Source organism: Equus przewalskii, chromosome 19 (assembly GCF_037783145.1).
Source record: "Equus przewalskii isolate Varuska chromosome 19, EquPr2, whole genome shotgun sequence".
Taxonomy (NCBI): domain Eukaryota; kingdom Metazoa; phylum Chordata; class Mammalia; order Perissodactyla; family Equidae; genus Equus; species Equus przewalskii.
Genome location: NC_091849.1, coordinates 56,880,511 through 56,890,444, shown reverse-complemented (window position 1 = coordinate 56,890,444; position 9,934 = coordinate 56,880,511). Strand labels below are relative to the sequence as shown.

Genomic DNA, 9,934 nt, shown 5'->3' with positions numbered 1-9,934 from the left:
AATTAATATTCTTGTTCAAATCTATGCTTTTTTGTTCCTCTTTTGTATTCTTTTATTTTACCATCTAGCTCTAAAAGTAGAAGCCTCCTGTTTTTATTTCCCACCTCATTCTGTTTTTCCTACTGAGTATTTTTAATTCCTATCAATCTTTCTTTTTAACATCAATCTGCTTTTTAAAATTTTAATTTATTCTCTTTTAAAACTTCTTCTTAGCCTTTGAATTTTTGTCCCTACTCCCTTATTGTTTATGGTCTGTGCTTATTGTCAATTTATCTGTGTAAAAAAGAAGTACCAGAACTCAGCCAAAAAGAGGCACGGACCTACAAGTTTAAGGAAATTGATTTTCATTTATAACAAGGTGGAAAGGCAAAGTTTGGAGGGATAGCCAACTGGTATCATCTTCAAATTTGTCTTTATCACTGATTTTAACCACCAAATTTCGACTTTACAGAAGAATTACAGCTTGTTTCTTTACCCCATTTCTTGTCTAAGTCGGGAACTACATTTCCCAGAATCCCCTTTCCTATATGGTTCCAGGTTAGAACTGGACAAAAGAAGAATTCGTGTGAGATTTGGAAAGTAAGTGAAATTGAAGCCATTATGCTCAGAAGGTCGTCGTTGTCAGACGGGGTGACCGTAGAGGCAGAGATGCTCGGTGAGTCCACCCTGTCCTGTCTCTTCTCCTTTCCGCGTCTGGCCTCTCTTGCCACCTGCTGGTCCTCCTGACTAACAGCAGCCCCTGCGCCACCACGGGACACTCAGCTGCAGACCCAGAGGTGACAGTTACACAAAGGCAAGTGTTTCCCCAGAAGTGACCATCCGAAGAGACCTCTCCCTGAGCGCTTTCTCCTGAGCGGTCCCACAGTGCCAGGCGGGCGGGGTTGGCTTCTCGGACTCCTCCGCCAGCTGCGGCTGTGCTCACAGCCGTGCTTCAGGGGCAATGTTAGCGCCCAGCTCTGATCCTCTGACTCCCTTCCAGACCGTCACTTTCGCAACTCCTCCTCTATTTGTGTAAGGTCTAATTCTTATAAGAAATCCCTTCTTCTCGTTATATTTACAATGGCTGCTTTCCTACTGATACACTCGGAATCTTTTGATCTTTCGGCTCTGCCGTCCTTATCGCTGCCGCAATGTCTTCCCTCATGGCTGCAAAATGGCCACCACAACTAAGCATTATGCCCTCACATCCCGTGGCCCCAAGCAGGAAGCAGGGGCACTGGTACTAAAATATTTTTCTGTCTACATTCTGCTACCGGAAGCCTCTAGCAGAATTGACCCTAAGTGTCATCGGTCAGAACAGGGTCGTGTACCTCCTCTGGTCCCTGACAAAGGGGCGGGGTTGCCATGATTGGTTTACACCTGGGGTCCTGCTCCCTGGCTGCCTATCAAGATATACTGTGAAGCTTTTAAAACGTATTTTCACCTACAGCCAGCTCGCAGCGATTCTGATTTAACTGCTCTGGGGTGGTGTCCTGGCATCAATATTTGTAAAATTCTCTCATGCAGCTTAGGTGCAGCCACGGCTGAGAAACACAGTTGCATCAAACATGATTCATTCTCTGGAGCTGTTGCACAACAAACAAAATCAAGGTTCTGTTCTGGGAAGAAGGTGGAAATGGCTGTGAGCTAGGCAATCAAGAGTGTCTTAGGGCATTTTCTATCTAGATGATCTCATCTAAGGATGATCTATAGAATAGATAGAAATATGACTGAAATTCCCTCCTGGTTTGCATCATAGAACATCACCAGGCACTACCAGATTCTATATAAGTTCTTTGAAGCATATGTTCCATTTTTACTAACTCCAGGAATGACAACAGACAGCTACCGTCCCATTCCTTAGTTACTTGAGGTAAAGCCTTCCCAAACCACGTTGCACAGGGCCCAAGAAATAATGACTCCTTGGGAGGGCTGGAAAACTTAGGTAAGAAATTATGTGTTCCAATATACAAGTTACTCGAAGAAAAGAACACATACTAGCGTCCTTCGTTTTAGCATCTAATCAGCTGTTAAGAGTATTAGTCACTGAGAGGTGCACACCAGAGAGCTACTGAATGCGGAGTATTGGCTCACACACACTGGAATCATTTGCATCAGAGCTTTCGGTAGACAACTCTCCAAGGATTGGCAAAGTTCACCTTTTTTTAAAGGAAATTGTGCTTAATCAGTGCCTGAAAATAGAAGAAGCTGAAGGCTATACTTTACTCGAGCAGCAAGTTCGCTTTTATCTTGCAGAAAGAATATTATTTTTAAAATTTTATGTGTTTATTTTTAAATAGTCAATATATTCACGATTCAAAATTTAAAAGGAACACCTATGATGGCATCTTAACAAAACAAAATAAAAAGCAATCAAACTTTAATCTGAACAAGTCTATCACTAACTACCAACTGACAGAAAATAAAAACAACAGAGGAGCACATGAGTGCAGTCAGCAAGATCTAGAAAAATGGAGAATTCTATAGACACAGAATCCGATTTCTTCAACAAATAAATTACAAAGGAAAAAGGTAATTGAGAGATAACCTATAAATTAAAAGAAACGTGCCAACCAGTTGCAATGCATGGAATTTATGTGAATCTTCAATTGAACAATCTTAAAGAAAATTCATGAGATAATCAGGGAAATTATTTTTTCATTGCAGTAACATTGGTTTACAACATTATATAAATTTCAGGTGTACATTATTATATTTCAATTTCTGTGTAGATTATGTCATGTTCACCACCCAGAGACTAATTACAATCCATCAGCACACACATGTGCCTAATCAGCCCTTTTGCCCTCCTCCCTCCCTGCCTTCCCCTCTGGTAACCACCAATCCAATCTCTGTCTCTATGTGATTGTTTGTTGTTGTTTTTATCTTCTACTTGTGAGTGAGATCATATGGTATTTGACTTTCTCCCTCTGACTTATTTCACTTAGCATAATACCCTCAAGTTCCATCCATATTGTCAGAAATAGCCTGATTTCATTGTTTTTTATGGCTGAGTAACATTGCATTGTGTATCTTTAACCACATCTTCTTTATCCATTTGTCCCTTGATGGGCACCTAGGTTGCTACCAAGTCTTGGCTCTTGTGAATACGGCTGCAATAAACATAAAGGTGAAAATATCCTTACACATTTGTGTTTTCATGTTCTTTGGATAAATATCCAGCAGTGGAAGAATTAGGTCATATGGTAATTCTATTCTTAGTTTCTTGAGGAATCTCCGTACTTTTCTCCATGGTGGCTGCACCAGTTTGCACTCCCACCAGAAGTATATGAGAGGTCCCTCTCTCCACTTCCTCTCCAACACTTGTTGTTTCCTGTCTTATTGATCATAGCCATTCCGAAGAAAGTGAGGTGATATCTCATTGTAGTTTTGATCTGCATTTCCCTGATAGTGATGTTGAACATCCTTTCATGTGCATCTTGGCCATCTGTATATCTTCTTTGGAGAAATGTCTGTTCAGATCTTTTGCCCATTTTCTAATTGGGTTGTTAGTTTTTTTGTTGCTGAGATGTATGAGTTCCTTATATATTTCGGGTATTACCCCTTATCAGATATATGGTTTGCAAATATCTTCTCCCAATTCTTAGGTTGTCTTTTCGTTTTGTTGATGGGTTTCCTTTGCTGTGCAGAAGTTTTAGTTTGATATGGTCCCATTTGTTTATTTTTTCTATTGTTTCCCTTGACCAGTCAGACATGATACTTGAAAATATGCTGCTAAGACCGATGTCAAAGAGTGTACTGCCTATGTTTTCTTCTGGAAGGTTCATGGTTTCAGGTCTTATATTCAAATCTTGAATCCATTTTGAGTTAATTTTTGTATATGGTGCAAGATAGTGGCCTACTTTCATTCTTTTACATGTGGCTGTCCAGTTTTCCCAACACCATTTATTGAAGAGACTCTACTTTCTCCATTGTATGTTCTTGGCTCCCTTGTTGAAAATTAGCTGTCCATAGATGTGTGGGTTTATTTCTGGGCTCTGGATTCTGTTCCATTGATCTGTGTGTCTGTTTTTCTGCCAGTACCATGCTGTTTTGGTTACTATGGCTTTGTAGTATATGTTGAAATCAGGGAGTGTGATACTTCCAGCTTTGTTCTTTTTTCTCAGAGTTTCTTTGGCTATTTGGGGTCTTTTGTTGTTCCATATAAATTTTAGGATTCTTTGTTCTACTTCTGTGAAAAATGTTCTTGGAACTTCGATAGGGATTGCATTGAATATGTAGATTGCTTTAGGAAGTATGGACATTTTAACTATGTTAATTCTTCCAATCCATGAGCATGGAATATCTTTCCATTTCTTTGTGTCTTCTTCAATTTCTTTCAGCAATGTTTTATAGTTTTGGGTGTACAGATCTTTCAACTCTTTGGTTAAGTTTATTCCTAGGTATTTTATTCTTTTTGTTGCAATTGTAAATGGGATTGTATTCTTAATTTCTCTTTCTGCTACTTCGTTGTTAGTGTATAGACACGCAATCGATTTTTGTGTGTTTTGTGTCCGAATCAGGGAAATCTGAAGAGTGATTGGATACGTTGGACCCTTGATAATACTAAGCAATGACTGTTAATTTTTAGGTGCGATAAGGATATTGTGGTATGTTTAGAAAAGATAAATTATCTTTTATAAATGCACACCAGAATATATTCGATGAAATGATACTATATCTGGGAATTGCTTCAAATAACCAGTATGGTGGGATATTGTTGTATTCGGTATCTATTGCTACATAACAGATTACCCCAAAATTTACCTACTTAAAACAACAAACTTTTATCTCACAGTTTCTGTGAGTCAGGAATCCAGAAGCAGCCTAGCTGGACGGTCCTGGCTCTGGGGCTCTGTGGTCATCTGAAGGCTAGAACATCTGCTTCCAACGGTACTCAGTGGTTGTTGGCTGACCTCAGGTTCTACTGGCTGTAGCTAGACACCTCACTTTCTTTCCTTTTTGTAGACTGCTTGGGTGTCCTCAAGATTTGGCAGCCAGCTTTCCCCAGAGCACGACCCAAGATGCAGTCTGCAGTCTTTTAAAACCTAATCTCAGAAGTGACATACCATCACTTGTGCCATTTGCTATTGGTCATGCCTGCCAATCCTGGCACAATAAAGAAAGGGACCACTGATTGGCATAAATACAAAGAGGTAAGAATCATTAGGGGCCATCTTAGAAACTGGCTACCAGTTTAATCCAATGTTTTATGGGCTTACGCCAAGCCTCCATCCCTCCTCTCACCTCTATAGACCCAAACTCTGACTAGTGGACTCTAGCGGTATTTCTGGTCTCCAATTTCAGTGTAAATTCAGAGTGATTGTCTAATAAAGTTCCCAGAAGTCTAGGAATGTCCCTTTCCTTCGTGCAGAGTCAACCAGCAAACAGACTCCAGGGAAAGTCTGAGGGAAGATTCACCGTAAACACTGGTGGAAGAGTTGGAGAATCCTTTCTTAAAGGGATGAGGCCCTCCTCCGACTCTGAACTGACTTAGATTTGGGAATTGGGTAAAAAGTCACAAATCCCACTATAGGGACTTGAATTATGTTTTCCTCTCAGAAGACTGATAATTTTCCACCTTGATGTGTCAAGTGGCACCGTAGTAAGCTGACCATCTATTTCATTTCTAATGATCCCATGATGAATTAGCCGTCACCACAGATCCTGGGGATGAAACACTCTAATTCCCATTTCACCCCTGTGGCTTACTTTAGCAATTTTACCTGTCTTGTCTCTGACAGTCCAGCACTGTCACTTGACCTCTGACATTTCAAGATCTCATTATTTCCTTAGAGTTGGGCATCCCAATTCCTTTGTGGTATCCTGCAATATTATTTCTTGTTTACGGAAGATTCCCCAACACAGGGCTCACCATGGATGTTGGTGTCATCATCCCCAACCGATTTCTGAATGTCTCGGTAAATGACAAGTCCTCTGGGTCACCACAGAGGCTTTGGTTCAGTTGCACATAATAGATCCATGTCAACGTTCCCGTTTCCTTTAGAATTCAGAACCCTTTTTCTAAAGTAGTGGCTCTGAACGGGTTTTCCTGGGACCAGCAGCAGCACCTGAGAACTTATTAGACGTTCAAATTCTCAGGCCCCATTGCAGATGTATGAAATCAGAAATTCTGAGAGTAGGGTCCAGCAGTCTGTGTTTTAACAAGTGTAAGTCTTAGTGAGTAAGGGTAGGGTAGAATATCCATTGTGACTAGTCTCAGTATGCCTTGAAATTTATCATTGACTTTCAGAAATTAAAGTAAGTTTTAATTCAGAGGATGGAATCACTTATTCTGGACAAAACCTAAAAGCATAAGAAAATTGTAGAAAGAGGTGAAAGAAATAAGATATTGGCAGGGCTAGAAAAATAATAAGTTGTGTTACTTTCTATTGGGTTTCAGAATTTAGTTTTGTATATTTCAGATAGGATAAGACCACCGCTCTGTGAAGTTTCAGCCAGATTTCAAAGGAAGCGGGTACTATTTGGTTTTGTGAACTGGTTCTCTGTTAACTCTTCCTGTGCTTGCCACCCCATGGGGGAAATGATTAGTGCTCTCAGGCGAGCACAAAGTAGGAAGGGAAGCAAGTTGCCTCTCTTTAACTTTCCAAAAGCTGAAACATACTGAGAGGCGAGCTGTATCAGAAGTGAGAGGAACCAGAAGGACTTTGACAAAATAAGTCACCAAGTAAAGAATTTTCCTTTTAATATTTAACAAAGACATCACAAATTCTTGGGATTGATGACATCGTACATTGTCAACAAATGAAAGGTTCCTAGTACTAGTTTTGCCTAAATGGTGTAGTTACAAAAGATGAAATTTTCAAAGAAAGAAAAAAACAGTAAATCAGAGCAGCAGCCTTCGTTGATTGTACTGTCAAGGTGGTTAGAATGAAGTCATAATAGCCTTTTTTTCATCCATCAGGAGGTAGAATTAGTGGGCAGATTTATTTTCCAGGTAGAAATTGGTGGTGGTTTTAGATCCTCCACGAGGAACAACCTGATTTGTGTGTGTGACCAGACAAACCCCTTGCTGCCAAGGCTGAGACCTGGAAGTTCGTCCTGTCGGGTTTTTGCTGTTGGAGCTGAGTTTCCATGTTGAGTCTGAGTCTGGCACACCCAAGAGCCCTGCCAAACCTGGCAGGATTAATTTTCATGCACGGCATATGTATCAGGCATAACTACAACTAGCATTTAATTGATGTCTACACATTTGCTTCTTAGAATCTGTGTTTTAATGGCATTCTCCTGATAGCTACCCATGAAAATTATGTGAATTTACTTGTGCAGCAGGGGCATTTTAACAAACTTCTTTTGCCATCTAGAACCTTTAGGGAGAGGTTGTTTTGGTTTAGATACACTTGTTTTTATTACACTACACCTAGCAGTTCAAGTTTAAATTATGATCTGCTGGTCTAAATACATGAAGGATTTGTCCTCATCACTTTGTCCTCAATGCCAAATACATGGTACATAATGTTCATTCAATGAACATCCATGGAATCACTGCACTATTTCCTGGTTCCACTCAATTGAAAAATTCAGTAGCTTTCTCAGGGCTAGAATTTTGCCTCTCTTCTTGCCCCTCGCCCTGCCAACAAACCAGAGACTCTCTTCTACCTTTTAAAAAGAAAAAGTCTTCTTTCCTAGAAAAACATGTACGTATTGAATTGACAAAAACATCTACTGATCAAATTTGGCATTTAATACTTGAATAAATCCTAGCAAACACAACAAGAAGTCGTACATATGAAACACTAACTAGTAAAAATAGAACAGAACAAACTGTCTTACTGGGCTGTTTTCTTGGTATGTTGTCTGATTTCCTTATGATTGAATTCACATTAGGGAAATGCCCTGGCAGAGATTTGCGTAAAACACTTTTCCTTGCAAAGGAAACAGGAATTTAAATATGTTGAAACTGGGGGCAAGCCTTGTTTCAGGTATTATCATGTTACAGATTTTGCATTATGAAAATTGGAGAAACCGACTGATGAGTTGTTTCCCTCAGGCTGGATTCTTGCTTGACAAGAAATGGGGGTTATTCGTGAAGTTCTGTGGGATTATTTTATCAACGGTATTGGTGGGCGTCTAGCGTGAGCAGGTTTTTAACAAACACAGACAACTGAATAAAAGAATTATAGTGAATCACACCCATCCAGGTCCCATTAGATCGGATGGGAGCTGAACTCTGGTGCTTACTCCTTCAAACGAGGGGCTCTTTTTAGCTGTGTCCTCACTATTTGAGTCTCCAAGTAAATTTAAGCCCTAGAGAAGCAAAAGTACAGTATTTTCATTAATGAACATCCACTTATAAGGTTAGTCTTTTATATAAGTATTTCTCCCTGGTTAACACTAGCAGCATCTATTACATCCAAACCTGTTTGTTGGTCATTTTCTTGCCAATCAGTATAGCCAACAACACAATGCAAACATAAGCAACTGAAGTTTAAGGATTGTATGAAGTCAACGCGAGTGATGTTGGAGAACTCAGATCACAACGAAAGTTATTATCGGTTGGGTATCTGGTAGAGTTAAATCAATTAAAAATGGGGAAAAATTACACGGATGCCATAGTAGATGCTTCAAGAAAAAATTATCTGAATAACAACTGATTAATAAAGGTCTTTGGAAAAACTAGAACCTTGGAAAATTTTTGCAAAAATGAGCAACTCTGTGATCAGAGTGCATCAGTCAGAAGTGAAATGGATGTTATGTGGTTTGATCTTACCATTTTGTTGGATAAACTATACTCCACTCCTCCTAAAATCACTTGATTCACTAAATTGAAATTGCATGAGCTGTTTCATATTAGTGTAGATTCTTCCATTGTCACTTAAAAAGAAATGTGTGTGTTTGTGTATCAGCTTGGATATCTTTATAAATGGATAACATCAAGTTTTCCCAAAATGTGTTCTGCAGATGATCGTAGTCCCAGTCATCTGTGAAAAAAGGAAATCCACAGTGGACAGGACATTTTCTGTCTTCCACTCTCTACTTTCTCCCGTCTGCTTGTGCCCAAGGGGCTGATCTGTAAGGGCTACAGGATCCTTCGCCCTCTGCCTTCCTCTGGCATTTGGCTGAAAGGGAGGAGGGCTGAGGGGGAAGGGGACACCAGCAGGACATTAGCGGGGCTGGGGAAATGAGGCTAGGTGTTTACTCCTGGGTCTCTTACCTCCCTCCCATTGGATTGCCACTAGTTGGCTGGCTATCTTCCTTCTGAGGTCACAGCTTCTGCGGGGCAGTCCGGTTCTCTCCAGTTCAGCTAACTGCTGCCCCTCCCTTGCCTCTCTAGGCCTGGAGGTGGTAACAGGACTCCAGTCTCCCTTGTTGGCTTCCCTCTATTAAATGTTTCTCAATTACCCACTGTGAGTGTACCATCTGTTTTCTTCTGGGACGCTGATTTATACAATGGTTAAACATTATATTGCCTTCTTGAAAACATTCAGAATTCACATTAGCATATTAAAGGTTCTAAATAATACAGCAGTAAATAATGTCGAAGTTTAGCCCAATGTTTGCCAAACTTACTTATTCATGGCACCAGTTTTTGGATAATATACGTAAGAGCAACACTTGAACACAATGAATTATAAAATTTCTTGCCTTAAAATATACAAAGCCAAATCTGATGGTTTATAGTCTTGATGACTAAGGGTAATCATTATACCTATAATCGTTCTGTGCTGTGAAACACTGATGGCCTGAATGTCTACTGTGGCAACAGCCCAAGGCTATTGGCCACAGCACTGATGCGTCGCAAATGGCTGCGCTTTTTAAATTCAGTTTAGTCTTTATGATCACGTCTCTCTGCGTCAGATTGACACCTACCTCTTACCCATGTGCTTCTCTCCCCTGTGCTCTGCATCTTATTTACCATGTCTAAGTCTTGCAGGAAACTGAATTACCAAAGCTAAAGCTACATCTAAAAAAAGATGTATTTGGTTTACTAAGT

The 9,934-nt window shown here is 40.0% G+C and overlaps 1 long non-coding RNA gene across 1 annotated transcript in view; it reads left to right on the top strand.

Moving 5' to 3' along the window:
* The first annotated feature begins 518 nt into the window (after nucleotides 1–518).
* LOC103557177 (uncharacterized) overlaps nucleotides 519–9,934 on the top strand; it is a 63,299-nt gene continuing 53,883 nt past the window's right edge. Inside the window, exon 1 of the long non-coding RNA XR_011529826.1 lies at nucleotides 519–655. This is a non-coding gene — a long non-coding RNA (uncharacterized lncRNA). The remainder of the gene's footprint in view (nucleotides 656–9,934) is intronic.